The sequence below is a fragment of the Sander vitreus genome, chromosome 22, assembly GCF_031162955.1.
Source record: "Sander vitreus isolate 19-12246 chromosome 22, sanVit1, whole genome shotgun sequence".
NCBI classification, from domain to species: domain Eukaryota; kingdom Metazoa; phylum Chordata; class Actinopteri; order Perciformes; family Percidae; genus Sander; species Sander vitreus.
Window position 1 is genome coordinate 2,965,797 of NC_135876.1, and position 17,214 is coordinate 2,983,010.

Consider the following 17,214-nt stretch of genomic DNA (forward strand, 5'->3'; position numbering starts at 1 on the left):
ATGATAAAGAAATGGGTCTTTTGAAAGGCAAGTTCAGTTTCAAAGCCCTCTCGACAAGACTGAAGTTATTTGCATGTACTGTCTATGTGGAATGAGTTACCACTGGAGTACGTTGATTTTTAAATATCACTTGCTAGCCAACCATACGGCTGATGCAGAGAACCCTCCTCTCCCTCACCAAAGGCCGGCCACGCTGGATAGTTCTCAACGGAGACGGCCAGACAACTCTACAGGCAAAAAATGTTCAACAGCAATAGCCAAATGGGTGGCAGCAGCTTACAGGTCGATTGACATTGTTGAGGACAGGGGTCTGCTTGAAATAATTCGCATCATTGGCTGTGACTTGTTTTGTGTTAAAGGACAGTTCCGGCGAACGCCGAACGCCGTGCAACCAGTAACCAGTAACAAACCAGCTCAAACACAGCGTTCATGTTTCGATTGATCGTGACTGTTTTCCAAGATGGCGCCTGCCTGTATCCGTGAACAGTACTGTCTTTATAAACTATCATTTTAATAAACTGTCTGTACACTTACAAAGTTCTCAATGCTTCTGTTTACATGTAGGGACCCTCATTATGCTACCGTGGAAGTGTGGTGATATTTTGAGCCTTGTTGGTGGTACAAAATAGCGATTTACCCTCTGCCCCGAAAGCTAGCGTTACAAGCTAATCACCGGTATACGCTAGCTTGTTTCTAGCAACATACAAATTTGATTAGCATGAAAACATATTCAAGAGAACAGTCGACACGGTAGACATATGTTATTAACCCCTAGGTTCATTTTGCGCCGGAATTGTCCTTTTAAGCTGCTTAAAAACAAAAAAATGATTTGTTTAGGTAACCTTTACAACTGTAAAGTTAGTATGTCATAAATAAGTCATGTGATATTTAGGTTGATACGGCCATCTGTTGTTGCTTTAATAGGGTTGATGGGTTTGCCATATTATGCATTTAGCATATTTTCCAAGCATACTGTACCTTTGAGGTTATTCTGGAGAATATTCTAGACAGTATTTGTCTTTGTTTTGGATTGTTGCAATAATAATAATAAACATTTGCATAAGGCAAGCATATTTGTCCGCTCCCATGAGCATTAAAACTAAATATAAACAAAAATATCCCTTTTAATGTACATTTAGAACAGATAAAAATGTGCAATAAATTTGTGATTAATCACGAGTGAATTATGAATCGATATCTATATCATTCACTTTCCAGCCCACATACACTACAACTCTGCCCTCCAGTTTTGTCAACTAATTTTGTTTTCAACACATGTATGGTTAGGTAAGAGTAGGGGTAGTTAGTTATAGCTTGTATAGGCTTATAGCCTGCTGCACTGTTATCTTGCATTACTCAGTTTTTTATGATGCAGCTAAAAAAAAGCATTGATTTGGCTGACAGCATTTTTATTTTGTATTTCTTCAGCAGATACAAGCTACATTCAGACAGCCTATCACTGATCTGCAGCTACTCAGGAATATGTATGAAGCTGTTTAGTGCATGCTTGAAGTCATTGAGCTTTGGGATAGCAATCTCATGCTGGGGAGATGTTTATTCAATCTCTTCTTAAAGGAATGAACACTACTTGATGTGATGTCACTGATGACAGCAAGGGGAAGGCTGTTCCATGTTGTTACAGCTGAGTGGAGAAAGCTCCTGTCAAGGCATTTGGTGTAACCCTGGGGAATGACAAAGCATGGCTTGGTGGTAACAACCGGGAGATTCAGAGATTCCTGGGACATGAGTTGAGGGTAGTAGCGTTTTCAGGTCTGCTGGAAAGTTAGGAGTATGCATTTTGACAAGAAGTTGTTGCAGCAACTGTTCTGCGATGGCTCAACTTGGTGATGGCATAATCCTTTAGGGCATAGTCCTCATCCATACCATCATCTTTAGTGCCTTTCTTTGGATCATATCTAGCTGCCTAAGCGTGGTTTGTGAGGCATTCATTCAGGCACAAGCTGTTCTAATTCCCAACTCGTAAAACACTGATGCTTGGTCAGTGGCTCAGTGGACACAAAAAAAAGCTTCCGAATGGGACGCACCGGGCAGAGCAGTAGCTCAACCTTGGCGCTGTAAGATGACGTAGTATTAAGAACGACAACGGTAGCGAGTAGTATAAAGACCGAAAATCTGCATAAGAAGGTTGGTTGGGGTGGTGGATGGGTCAAACAACACAGGAATTTCACCCAGGAGAACGGGGACTGTGCTCGAAGGTCCATCAGTCCATTTTCTGATGTTTTCCAGGTCTTTGTTTAGGCCTGCTGCTACCTGCCACTCTGCTGTTGTTGGTGCAAAGATGGTGGAACCATCCACGTAGGAAAGCATATTCTAGACCGATGATATGAATCATCAACGTTGAAGAGGAAGCCCTATAGTAGCTATAACCTAACCATATGCGGGAGGCAAGACTTGAGATTCAGTCCCATATGTCAAAGTCCTGTACGCACACCATCCAGCTTTCTACAACCTGTGTGTGGTACAAAAACAGAGCACTTCCTGGACTGGAAAAAAATAATTGCCAGTCAACATAAAGCATAAAGCAATCATGTTTCCTCCAAAAAATGTGCAATAACTGATATGGTCCTTAAGCACAGTTGCTCCATGCAAATGTTTCAGTTTGTCTCCAAAAATTGCATTACCTTGGGATCGAGCCAGTTAAAAAAAAAAAAAAAGTAGTCCACATGTTATGCAAACCTTTTTTCCTAATTTCTGTCAAGTGGAGTTTAGAAATGTGAATCTGAGGCAGGCTTGTGTGTGTGTTTGTGTGTGTGTGTGTGTGTGTGTGTGTGTGTGTGTGTGTGTCTTTGATCTCCTTCCAATAGAACCGTCTCTAACTTACAGTATGTGGCTGATCCTTGGGTACACCAGCCACTGAAAATGCTACAGGCCACCAAACATCTGCATAAATCTGTGTGTGTGTGTGTGTGTGTGTGTGTGTGTGTGTGTGTACATACGTGCGTTGGTGTGTGCAAATCTGTGCATGCTCTATTATCTCATCTTCTTCAAGTACCCCTTTGAGTTGGGTTCAGTCTCCATGCCACCCGCTCCTTTTGCAATGCATTATGCACTGTTCCACTACATATATTTATTTATTACTGTGTCTTTCAAGATCAAAATGAATGGCAAATAGGCTCCAGCAAGATAAATATTGTAGCAGAAGTGGGAGTCAGCTGAGGCCGTCAGACGGGAGGTGTGTCTGAACGTTACAGATCATTCAGATCAAGGTAGATATTGTAGCTGCTTGTCTTAGGCTCCACAGGTCATCAAGTGAACAAGGTCTGAGAACGAGAGAGGCAGACAGAGTGAGGGGGGGGGGAGTCTTTTGGAATTCATTAGAAGTCTTTCGTTCCATTCATTCACTCTCAGCACTTTAACCTGCCTCTCTCTTTTCTTCTCTTCACACCTGGAGCTGGATGCTCCCACCTACCATTCCTACATACATACAAGGTGCCATACTGCAGTGTAAATCTACAGTACCTCCAGGCAAACAGGCAAACCTGTCCGGCCCCCAAAATCTCCCACAAGGCCCCTCTAAAGAGATTGACAAGTAAGAATCAAATAAACTCCCAAAGGTAACAACCTTTGGGAGGGAAAAGATGATTCTGCTACTAAAGCTCAATCTGTTGCCAGCACAAATAGCACTTGGTGAAGTAGCAATTATGAAAATAGCGATAACAACAATAACAATGAAAAACATCATCTGCTCATGTTGACATCTCAAGTACGTCAGGAAGAAAGGTAGGTGCTTCCTTCCACAGTAGCGGCAGGTCATAAACCGTGACTGCTTATGGATTTAGGAATGGTACCTTCATTATAAAATCTTAACTCAGCACATATTCTTACCCACCTATAACCCTCTTTCTAATTATTATTAGATATAATTAAAAGACCTTGGCAGCACATCAATTTGACAATGCAGAACTCACAAAAAGTGAGTGTAGAAGTTTAAAGAAGTTTTAAGGAGTAGGAAAGTAGGTCAATATTATTCATAAATTGTAGAACAATATGACTATAAGGACCATACAATATTATTAAATGGCAATATAGTATATAGTTTAATGACATGACTATATAACTAATGTGGACAACATGTCAGAAATAGCTTTTTAAATAGTGCACTGCAGCACAATACATTTTCAAAAAGACAACACACAAACAACTAACGTAGTATCAACCCAAATGAACATGATTAAGTAAGGTAAGTTTAAACTACTCAGACAACCAAACTATTTTGCAGTCTTTGATTGGTTAGCATATTAGAATTTCTGATGAAACAAGTGCAGGACACTAAGCTAAATAATTATTTTTCAGTTATCCTGTTTCCTAAAGCTAGATTGTGTTATTCCTGTTGTCTTACTGCTTCAGCTGCAAGTGGTTTTCTGCTACTCTGGTCCTCCTTGTCCGCGACACGGTGGCCCAGGTTTTGTCACAATCATGAATTTGCATTAACGATTTAATTGTCTATTTCTGTTCACTTGCCACACAGTGGTGCTGTTGTACTTGAACTTGCAACTGGACATAAATCCATGTTGTTAATTCCAACGACTGTTCATCGGAAATGATGCGATCATTGGCAAAGGGGTGTCAATTAATCTTCAAATAGTTTGCTGAAACAATGTTTCACCTCTCGCTCCGCTGCACAGATTTATTTTAATCGCTTGTTCTGAAACTGTTGAGTAGGCCTACCTAATGTAACGACAGCGTGGTTCAAGACAGTTACTTAGTTACGGATGATAGGTCCAGAAGAGCACCGTTCTTTCCTTAGAAAGCAGATTATATATAAATAAATCACACTCTCCTGGCTCCCTCGCCTCCACGCCAAAACAGTGACAGAAAGTTGAAAACCATTGTCAGTGGGGGGAAAAAAAACTGTCACTAAAAGTCTCATTTTCGATGCCAACTTTTATTTTCGATGCCAAAAATTACTGTCACTGTCCTTGCACCATAAGAAGGAGGCTTGATTTTATTTTCAAAACTTAATAATAATACAACGGGGAAACACAAAGCCTGTGTTAACAGTTCCTGCTTCAGCTTCCAGAATGCGGCCAGGGAGGCACAGGGAGACTTTGTTTTGCCTTCAGGGCCGTAGTTGATGTTCACTTCGGGGGTTTACTTATTAGACTACTTCACTAGTAATGTCTTCTCTGCTCCGATCGCCAACACCTTCCTGCTCTGTGCACATCCACCGTCTCTCACTCTCTCTCTCGGTCGACCACGCACTTGCTATGCTCACACTGTTCACAGGGCTATTCGTGAAAGGACCCATGCTACTCTTTAAACTCCATGTTTATATGGAATTATTTTTGTGCCTTTAATTCCAAGCAAAACTTCTCAAATATCAAACGAAAATCACTAACTCGAGCAAAAAAATTGCCACCTCAAAGCATCTTGTAGTCGTAAACTATTGGTCTTTTATTCGTTTGATATTATGTCCTTTTGTTTACAGTTTCCTCAATGAATCAGTCTTTTGCTCTCTCCATCACGTCTGATGGAGAGTTTGGACGCGCAAACGAGAAAGCTGGGAGCACAACCGCAAACGTGATGGAGAGAGCAAAAGACTGATCACTGAGAAAGAAGCAGAGGGAACTGTAAACAAAAGGACATAATATCAAACGAATAAAAGACCAATAGTTTACGTGTTTAAGTTTTACCTTTGAGGTGACAATGTTTTTGCTTGAGTTAGTGATTTTCGTTTGATACTTGAGACGTTTTGCTTGGAATTAAAGGCACAAAAATAATCCCATATGTTTACATCCAGACATTTTTATGTGAATTTTCCAGTTAGAAAAGCTGGATGCAAGTGACAACTCCAGCATTATTTTCCCCAGAGCTGTCAAACACACTGCTGTACCTGTAGGGAAGACTCGCCGTTATAAATCAAGAGACCCGCTGTCGGCATCTCTCTGTCATCAACTTGCTTCGTAAGCAACAAATACAGTCTCATATGCACTGAAACAGAAGAACCTGCCCGACAGCCAAGCTATTTTTTCCTAACATTTGATCCTCGGGCTCAGGTAGACACATTACAAATGTAAACGTACAGAATGCAGAATTGATTTAAAAGCCCACCGCAGAGTCAAGCTTACCACTGTCACCACTGTTTTGTTACTGTCCATAAACAGTGTTTAGTAGCCTGTCTGTTTCTATAATGAATGTGTGCATGCCGAATGCATGTGCGTGCATGTTCAAGTATCTCCAATGCTTGTTGATCAGATAGAACGCAAGATCGACAGGCGGATTGGCGCAGTGTCAGCATTACTGCAGGCATTGTTGTGTCGTTTTACACTCCAAATCTCACCTATGATCATTACCTTTGGGGAGTGACCAAAATAATGAGATCATGGGTACAAATGGCTGAAATGCGTTTTTTGTTTTTTGTGGTAGAAAACCTCAAGTCCATGCAGAGATTTTGTAAGTTTTATTCTACACTTGTATACATATTCATTTCTTTCATCCCTCTAAGTATACCTTTCAGTAGTTTTTTCGGCATTTTTATTTTTGCTATCTTATTTTATTTTGTCTTATTTTGTTATCTTATTTATTATTTCTAGTGTATTTCTTGTGTTTTCTGTATGTGTGTGAGGTAGTACGTGTGTATGTCCTTGGTTACTTGTAACTTGCTGCTGTAGGAGTAATATCCCAATTTGGGATTAATAAAGTCCATCAATCTATCTATCTATATCTATATATCTATCTAGTATAAATATGTTATACTTAGATGTATAGATAAATGCTTTAATAAGAGTGTTCTTTAATCTCTGCATGGACTTTTGGGTCCTAACTATTGTGCTAAGACTGTAATCAAGAGTCTGGTAAAACCCGAAACCTTCCAATATGCATGATATAATGTGGACATATCAGTCCTTATTTGGCATTCTTGTAGAGACCTTATAACATTTCCAAGACTTGTTTTCTGTGTAGGATTTACAAGAAACTGAAGAAAGGAGGGGTTTATATAATTGTATTATATCACTGCACTGCTCACTAAGTTTCAGATGTATGTCTGCAGACTTAAGTCAGATCTTTATTGATAGAATAAGATCTTATTATTGCACCATCTCCTTATAATTCATCGATTCATCTTCGGCATCAGAAAAGCCTCGACATTTCTTTAGCAGGGTGGCTGCGCTCATCATTAGGGAAAAGGGGACAAGAGTACAAAGAGCTCAGACACCCAGAAGGAGGTCAGTGTGTAACCGCTGATCCTTTGTGTCAAAAAGAAGCGAGTTGACTTTAGGCATCTGATAAGGAAGCCTTCTCCTGCATCTAGCCTGAATATGTCTTAGGATCCCCCAGCAGGAGATGGAGAATGTGGCTGCCCTGGTGTCACCATGATGAGCGGCTGCAAATGTACAAATTATCTTTCTTTAGCTCTATAAACATATATGTACCCCATACTTTTTTCCCATATCATCAGTGTCAGCATATGACCGCTGAGTCTGAAAACAAATCACTGGGCCGATTGAAAATCACCACATATTCTGCAAGCCTGCAGCGTTTGGGAATATGGATGCAAATCATTTTAAGAGGTCTTAATAAAGAGCACTGAAAATGGAACATGAGATTTATATCATTACTGATTCGTATGGTCAACTAATATGAGCTACCTGCTATTTCACAGCAGCGCTCTTTTATTATCCGAGCGTGTACAGTAGATGGCCCAGAAAAGCAACAAAGATTTATTATATCTCTGGTGTAATGAATCGTTATGGAAAACAAAGTAGTTCTGCTGCTCTCTAAACACGGCTGCCCTGGGAACAGCCCTCGTCACCACAACGGCATCTGTCACCCCATAGGAGCCTCCTGTAGACTACAGTTTGTGCTCACATTTAGTTTAGGTCCTGAGCATCATTTAGGAGTGGTCACGCCATTTTTTCAGTGTCGGTTAGTAAGAAATATGCTCGCCAAAAACTGTAAAGGCTTGTTTTAGCCTAGGTGCCGAGGCTGAAAAGCACCCCAGTTCTCCAATCAGCACAATATTACATTACATTAGCTTTTTTTCTCACCAGCCACTGTGGCCAGTGTTTGTGGCCAGTTTTTTTTTCCAAAGTTAGCTACTCAGCATTTTCACTAGCCACAATTTTGTTGGCAATTACGTTTTATTTAATTAAAGTTGACTATGTAGACTATGTTGACTCAGTAGGCCAAGACTACATAAAATGTATAACACTGCAGTCATCTAATATTCAGCTCTGATAAGGTTGTGTGTAAAGCTCCTTTTGTATGAACACATGCAACCGATTAAGACAGACATAAAAAAAAAAAAAAGGTAGCTTCTTATTGCGTAAGTGGTGCAGCGGTGTAGAAGATTAATTGGAAGTGGTTTAGAGCGAGCATATGTGTGTCACTCAAGCAGAGTCAGCAGCTGGCATGTGACGGGAAGCAGAGCGCACAGAGCACAAAGTCCTGCTGCACACTCTCTCTTTTTACTTCTTTTACAAAACTCTTGTCAAAATGTTTTTCCCTCCTACAGACCGTTGCTTTGGCTGAACCCACCACGTAGCGGGAGCGTGCTCTGGGAAATCATTTTTTTGGGATTGCAGTGGTGTGCGGGGTTTTCGTGACTGTCGGGGCTGTGGTCTGCACACTGGCTCACAGCTGGGTTCTTGTGTCGGGTGGTGGCACAGTAGCACAGCAGTAGCACCGGTGTTATGATATATAGGCCTATTTGCCACCCTCCAAAGTGGCTAGTAAGACTGACTGTGTTACACGCCACTGCTGGATTCTTCACGCATTTCAATCAGGAGAGACTTCATTGCAGATATGCAAAGATGTATTTGTAAGCTACATATGCAAAATATTAAATGTACAAAGTCTTTGGAGATTAGACTCCATCGTATAAAATATTTTTTTTTAAAGGGGTAGAGAAACCAAGACATATTACCCCCCCGGTGGAGTCTAGACACTGGTGGTGGTGGTGAAGGAGCACGAAGACCGGACCGAAGGAGTCGATGGGAGTGGTCAGCAGGAGGAAGACCCAGGGTGCCGTGGGTGATGATGACTGGAGGTGGAAGGGGAGGAGGAGGGTTGCTCTCTTGCCTGAAATGACGACTGACAGCAGCAGAGGAGAGAACAGATTCAAATCAGGGATGTCATGCTGTGAATGGTTCGTGAAATACACGGCGGATTCCGATCGGTTTAACTGAAAAGTGAACGCCTCAAACCAGCTGATCAGTTTTAGGAGAGAGAGAGGTGATGAAGTTGTAGAAGTCTTCCTGAAAGAATTTACGCTGAGCTTCATTTGGCAGGTAGGCTGGTGTTAATGTCAAGCCCTGCTGGCAATCATTTGATGAGTAACACATCATGTTGCGTGTTGAGTCGACAGCCACTGTTATTATACCTGCATAACCTGGTAAAGTGGTATAACTAAAAGAACAAAAGATAAGGTTCAAAAAGTTCATAACAATCTGAAAGTTGTCCGTAATCCCAAGATTTTACAAGGTCTATGTCAAAATTATTTTACCAGGTATTTTCAGTATGTTCAGGACTGTCATGGCCTGAAAATGAGGGCTAGTGTAGCTAACCTGAAACAATCCAATCTAAAAGTAGGGAGGACATTCTTATTTTGTTTTCATTAAGTGTAGTAGTGTAAAAATGTGATATATGTAGCAAATACATGTCATCCCCTTTTCCTGCCTGCCTCCTAGCCTAGACAGGACCGCAATGGAAATAGGTCATGTGACTACATTGCAACACCAGATGAATTTTAGTACTGTATGCACATTGTACTGTATTTTAAAGTATCCAATAAATCAATTAATCAGACCAAAAATCAGGAAGATGGGGCAGATAAGTCAACAAAGGCAAACAAATCCAAAAGTGGAGCAGGCGGACTGTTACGGGGCATTCACACCAAAAAAAAAGCAATCCAGCGATTTGCCACAGCGTGGTGCGGTGGGGTTGGGGGGGGTTGTCAATGACACGGCCCATTTGTGTGACATCCTGTTGTGTTCTTAAACCAACCAAACAAAGCACAAGTAGACTTGTAATAATTCACGCTTACTGTTTTCTGTCAGATTGTTTATAGATTTTGACATTTCAGACCGCACTTGAAAGCAGCTTCATTTCACAGGAGAGAGAGAGAAAGAAAAGAGACCAGCGAGACATAGTGAGGGCTTTTTTGTTGCAGGAAACATTCAGCTATTACACAAACTCCCGGGCAAACTCCAGGGTTTTTTACCCTCATAGTGTTTGAAAACTTTCTTGTGGCAGCAATAGAGGCAGTGATGGTTCCTGTTTACTGTACAGGATTCTCACACCGCCTCAAACCATAGCTCAAAACACAAGCCTGACCTCCGGTTACATGATTGGCCACGGCACCGTGACCCCCGCCACAGCCTAAATGCACTACCTCCATTCAAAATGAATGGAAAGACCTGTGTTTTTTTGCCGGACCGTCGAACGGCAAACGCAGGCAATCTGAATGCGGCCTTATGCCCCAGTCTAGGGGTGTTTGAGTGCAACATAAGAAAGGAAAACGGGAGAGTGGAGATTAATGACAACAAAACAATTTATTTGCTTCAACATTAAACAGTATTATTCACAGACAAATGCAAATGTATCTCACGATTACATAGTTAACTAAAGCTTATGCTATATATATAGATATATATATAGCGCTTTGCAAGTCTTAATGGTGCAGTAGGTAAGCCTTCTAAAACTAACTTTCTGTTATATTTGCTGAAACTGACCCTATGTTCCAGTAGAACTACATTTAAAAAAAAATCCAGCTCCTCTGACTCCACCTACAGCCTGTAGTGTGATTTGCAAAAATCCACAGCTCCCTGTTCAGATGCACCAATGATGGCCAGGGGGGGTGTCTAACTGCGTGTCAATCACTGCTCATGCACACGCATTCATTCTCCCTTGTGGGGGGAGAGGCTTAGCAGACCGTTTGGGCTTTAGCAGAAAGGGGGGGGGAGGGACTGAGAAGTTGTCGATGTTCAAATTCTTTGGCTCCTGGATCTTCACAATCCTACCTACGGCACCTTTAACGACTACACAAAGCGCTTTTACACAGTACAGGAACCATCATTAGTCACACACATTCATGCACTGCCTTACAAGGGGCCACCTGCTCATCAGATAAACATTCACACACATTTAAACACTGATGGCGCAGCATCGGGAGAAATTCTGGGTTCAGTGTCTTTCCCAAGGACACTTCGACACGGGAATGCAGGGCCAGGGATTGAACCACCGACCTTCCAATTGGTACGACACCTGAGCCACAGCTGCCCCAAACCCACCCTCCATCTCTTCTTAGATTGTTCATTGTTCATACAGCAATCACAGCCTATAAGGAGACAATCAGAACATATTGAACATATTGAGAGACCTTGAATAAAAAATAATAATTGAATAACATTAAAAAAAGCATCCCTTCAGCAGCTTAAATATCTAACTAAGGGGGTGCCAGGATAGCTCACCTGGTTGAGTGTGCACCCCACATACAGATGCTAAGTCATTGCCGTAGCGGCTGCGGGCTCAATTCCGACCCATGGCCCTTTGCTGCATGTCATTGCCCCCCTCTCTCCCCCTTTCCTGTTTTTAGCTGTCCTATCTAATAAAAGCCTAAAATGCCTAAATAATTATATAACTATCACACAGCTTTTTTTGTGATTTGTCAGGAACTTTTCATTGATTTGCTGCAGAGCAGGCCTCGCACAGTTTGGAACATATGATTTGCTTTGTATCTCAAGACAGTTGGTTTGAGTGCTTACTGAACGTGTTTATACTATAGTGCCAAAATCCCTCAGTAGGCTGTTCTGTGGCTTTGTGAATGTCATGACACAATTTAAGAGACTGTGAAAAGAGAAAGCAGAAACCTCACAAGAATGAATCAAGGAAAATAATCTAATACCGATTCTACGAGGTTGTGAGCCCCGTTTTGCTGTGAACTGGTACAGCTCAGGCATCTCTGTTGCAACGAAATGATGGCTAACCTTTCATCAGCAGGGATTAATGAGGCTGCTTTGTTTCCTTGCTGTGCAGCCTGCCCTCTCAAACCCTGCTGTGATTACACAATGGTTTCCAAACACTATGCAATCCATGAAACACTCTACTGCCGATCGTACTAATGCATGATGTGCAGTGACTCAAAAAGTGCATGCAGGCAGCAGAAATGAATTAAAGCCTCTTTTTGGAAGAATTGTCATTTTATGGGAACAGCAGACATCATCTGCCCTCTGCAGAACCTCTACTTGACTCCTCATCATCTATATATGAAACCATAGGAAGCCACAATTTCTGAAACGCGGCACGGAGTATCAAATGGAGGAACAGCCTGAAGCGAATTCACACAAAATATGAAATTTGAATAAAAAGGTTTTGCCTGAATTAACCTTAGAGCCACAAATTGATCCTTTCACACTCCTCCAAGCCATTCTTATTCAACCTCAGATCTTTATTTCTACGGTGTGTGTGTGTGTGCGTGCGTGGAGTGGCTCATTGATGTGTTTTTAATGTTGTATTTGGACATTAATGAAGGTCCATAGCACAGAGGCTTTTATACAAACACAATACTTGTTAGAATGATGTATTCATTGTTCATTTAAATCCAAAGGGTTTATTCTAGGTTCTGTATGTGTGGGCATCTCAGACTCTGCTTGTCAGGCTCAGCTCTACACTGGTAACTATCAGTCCAAGCTGTACTAATTCATCATACTAACATGCATGTAAAGCTGCACTATTAACCTCCTTACCATTACTATACTACGTAATTAATATTAACAGCTTAAAAAAGGACTATGTGTAAAATGTGGTGTCACTCTTATTATTGATGAAGCCACAAATAATTATCACCAGACTCCACAGTTTTCCTCAGCTCTACGGAGTGTTTTAGAGTTTTTTTTTTTAGCTCACTGTTGGTTTTATGACAACTTTAATGTTTTGATTTGGTCTCAATACTCTCATTAATTTAATTTCCAGCAACAGCAGGCATCTGTTTTTGAGCAAAAAAAAGCTCTTTTAAACTCACTGTACTCCACACGCTTAACACCAAACAGCAGGCGGACGAATTTAGGGATTAACAGGGGCACGTAGTGGTGCATTTAGCAACTAGAGCCAGATATTTTTGGAGAGCAAAACAGAGCTTAAGTAGGGTGAATGGTGGACTTTTTTGCCAGGTGGAAAGAAATCCATCCATCCATCTTCATCTGCTTATCCGTGGTGGGGTCGCCCGGGCAGCAGCTCCAGCAGGGGTAGAGTTGCTTCAATCTCAATAATTACCTACAATAGCAAGCCTTATGTTTCCTGGAATAAAATGTGGAGAAAATTACTTTCCAACAGATGACTCATTTCTTCCAACAGCTGACTCATCTATTTGTATTTAAATATTCCAATCATTGTTTTATGTACAGCACAGAGACAGGCCTTTAAAATAGAAGTCTTGTTTATTTGTTTTCAACTAAGAGTACCACACAAAGTTACCACTACATTGGTATTTGTCCCCTGTGGAGAACCACAGGGGTCAATTCTTGGACCAATTCTGTTTCATTATACCGCTAGGGAATATTATTTATCGACATAATTTGTCTTTCAAATGAGAATCATGCTGATCCCAATTCTGATGAAATACATATCAATAAATCCAAAACATATTCAAGGCTTACCATTTTGCCAAAAACATTACAGATATAATATAGAGAGATTAACTTGCAGCTATAAACTATTTCCCAAATGTGTACCTCCTCGACTCCTTGATCCTCTGGCTTGTGATCCAGAAATTGTTCTCAGGGCGCCATCTTGAAGGACGTCCCAATTCCTAAAATGCACATCGAGGAGCGAGGAGGATCCCTGGAAGAGCTATAATCGAGAATACATTGATGAATTATTTGCGGAAGTCTTTTTACCCGTGACATATAAACAAAGAGGCATGACAGAGAGAGAGAGAGAGAGAGAGAGAGAGAGAGAGAGAGAGAGAGAGATATTAACTCAGTAGTTAATCCACGTAATTGACAAATATGTCTCATGTTTGTCAAATGCCTGTTGCCTCCACTCCTCACCTCGAATCTCCTGTGGGGGGAACTAAGATGCAAGGAGAGGAATACACACACAAACACACAATGGGAATTGGAAAAGGGCTAATGATAATGTTAGCATGCTATAAACCTACATGGTGTTGCATAAAATGGCAATAATTCTCTTGATATTAACATGTATGATCCCTCACTGTCAAATATAAATGCTGCACTCTGTGCTTATGTACTGTACATAATAGTTCCATGTTTCTATATTTAGTTTTTTAATTATCTTTGTTCAGCTTTGATGACCATGTAGCTGTATGCATATTTCTATCTTCCTGTAAATTGTTCTTGGATCTGTGTGTAAATACATTAAAAGCAGCTGAGAAATCGGTGTATGTGATACCTTTTTTTATTATTATTTTTATTACTTGACTTTCCCTATTTTACTCTGATATGTATCAGACTAAATGCTCAACAAATTCTGCTCTGTGCTGAGCGAGATTAATGGTTGATTTTAATCCAGAATGTCATCCACCACTGTTGGGATGGGAGGATCCATAGTGCCTTTCCTTTCAGTCGATTAAGTCCCTGTGCCTTTAGGATCTGTCCTGAGTACACAGCTGCTTTCAGGGTTAGAAAACATTGGATTTCTCTATTGACTCTACATCACCAAAAGTATACCAGGAATCTATGCTTTCATGTGTACTGTATCCTCATGCAACAAATGCCACGATTTTCTGAACCGCTACATTTTTTTTCAGCTGCCTGTGGTTTTAATGAACAAGATCGCGAGGTTTAGCAGAATCATGGCTGTAATTACTGTTGGATGGTAAAATTTGACTGCGGGAAAAGAAACAAATGTTCTTTCTTTTTTAAATAAACAGATAATGAAATACAAGGTTGCACACTGGCATTAGTGAAAGTTAATGCCCCCTATCTTTAAATCCATTAGCATAGCTCACAGCATCAAAATAGACAGAGCTTTGATACAGTGAACTTGACTTAGAAGAAAAATCACATTTTCTATTAAGTATTTTATGAAATACACGTCTTGATGTATCTTATTTGATACTAAATTCTTAAATGTCGTGTTGTATCATATCTGACCATATAGACCTTGAGGAGTTGTGCGTGTGGTTCTGTTACTGGAATGAATATTTACTTTTCTAAAAAGAGGCGTAGGAGAAACAAACTAAAAGATGTAGATGTGAAAGAGAGACTGTTACCATACATATGGCATTTTTCAATCAGATTGCCTCAAGACCTTATGATATCCTTCACAAAAGGCATTTGAACACATAAAATACATTGTGACTACTTTCTTTGAATTTTGAGTGATTTATTCAGCCTGGTCACACTTTTTTTGTTTAAAAAAAATGACCGCCATAGGAAATGAATGGGAAAGCACAAACGCCCACACACACACACACACACACACACACACACACACACACACACACACACACACACACACACAAACAGACACACACACATACACATGTACACACATGTACACACACACACACACACTTCATGTTGTCAGTTCACGTTGTCACGTTGCCACTTGTGCATGTGAACCACCAATGTTCGCACACACACACACGCATGCATGCACGCACACACAGAAACACACACACCCACACACACACACACACACACACACACACACACACACACACACACACACACACACATACACACACACATGTACACCCACTCACACACACACAAACACACACACACACAGTTCAAGTTGTCAGTTCATGTTGTCATGTTGCCACTTGTGCATGTGAACCACCAATGTTCGCACACACACACATGCATGCACGCACACACCCACACACACACACACACACACACACACACACACACACACACACACACACACACACACACACACACACACACAGTTCAAGTTGTCAGTTCATGTTGTCATGTTGGCACCACCAATGTTCGCACACACACACACAAACACACACACACACACATGCATGCACGCACACACAGAAACACACACACCCACACACACAAAAAGACACACACACACACACACAAACACACACACACACACACATGTAGACCCACACACACACACACACACACACACACACACACACACACACACACACAGTTCAAGTTGTCAGTTGATGTTGTCATGTTGCCACTTGTGCATGTGAACCACCAATGTTCGCACACACATGCATACACGCACACACAGAAACACACCATACGTGGAGTTTGCGGGGGTGGGGGGGTGGGGGCGCAGGGGGAGCACTGGTGGCTGAAACTGGGAAATTGCCCTGTTTCAAAAATGAGTGGAATAGTTACGTCTGGCATGACCAGATCTTTCATAAATATTGTAAACAACACAAAACAACCAAATGGTGAGTAGGTAATACATCTGATGTCATATACTGCTTTATTAAAAAAAATATTTTTTTCAGGGCTCTGCCTCTCACCTAAGACCATTGTCGACGCAAATGCTGGACGCAAAAAAACGAAAATTACTGTTGCACTAGTCTGGACATCTTGCCGTGCCAACGTTGCAATAAAGGTTTCCTAAATGCCATGTATATACATTTGCTGTCAGCTTACTAATTGATTGTGCGTTTTGCGTAGATTTGGACTTTCATAGCCTATGTTTTATTCCACTTTGTTTAAACGGTGAAGTGGAGAGGCCTCGTTCACCTGTTCAGAGCCGGCTGGTGAATGTGACGCTCGTATAGGCCTTGCTGGATACACCGTGACCCTTCTTGTGGATCTACTGATCGCTGTGGATTACTTTTTTCCGTGTCATTGGATTATGGCAAAATACAGATCTTTTTTCTTAACGTGTCTTAACGTTTTATGGTGTGGCTACGCTTTGTTTCTGCGTTTGGAGAGGCATCTCAACGCTGATTGTTCACTGTTACATTTTAGTTGAATTCCGCCACCGTCTGTCTATTGCGTTCCAAGACAGCCGTGCCGAGATTGGATTTCATAAGGACGGATTGTTAAATTGTTACAATGTAATATAAAATCTGCTTTAAAAATAAACATATATGTTTATTTGTCCATATGTGCTCGTGCTGTGTTCCCCAAGTGGTAGGCCAGGTCTCAGCTGCTACAATGAGTTTTTTTTTTTTGCCCCCCCGGCTCGAATGTCAAACTCCGCCTATGACACACACCCACACACACACACACACACACATGTTGTAGATGTTAATGTTCTAATACGGTTCTTTTTACAATAAATGTTCTATTA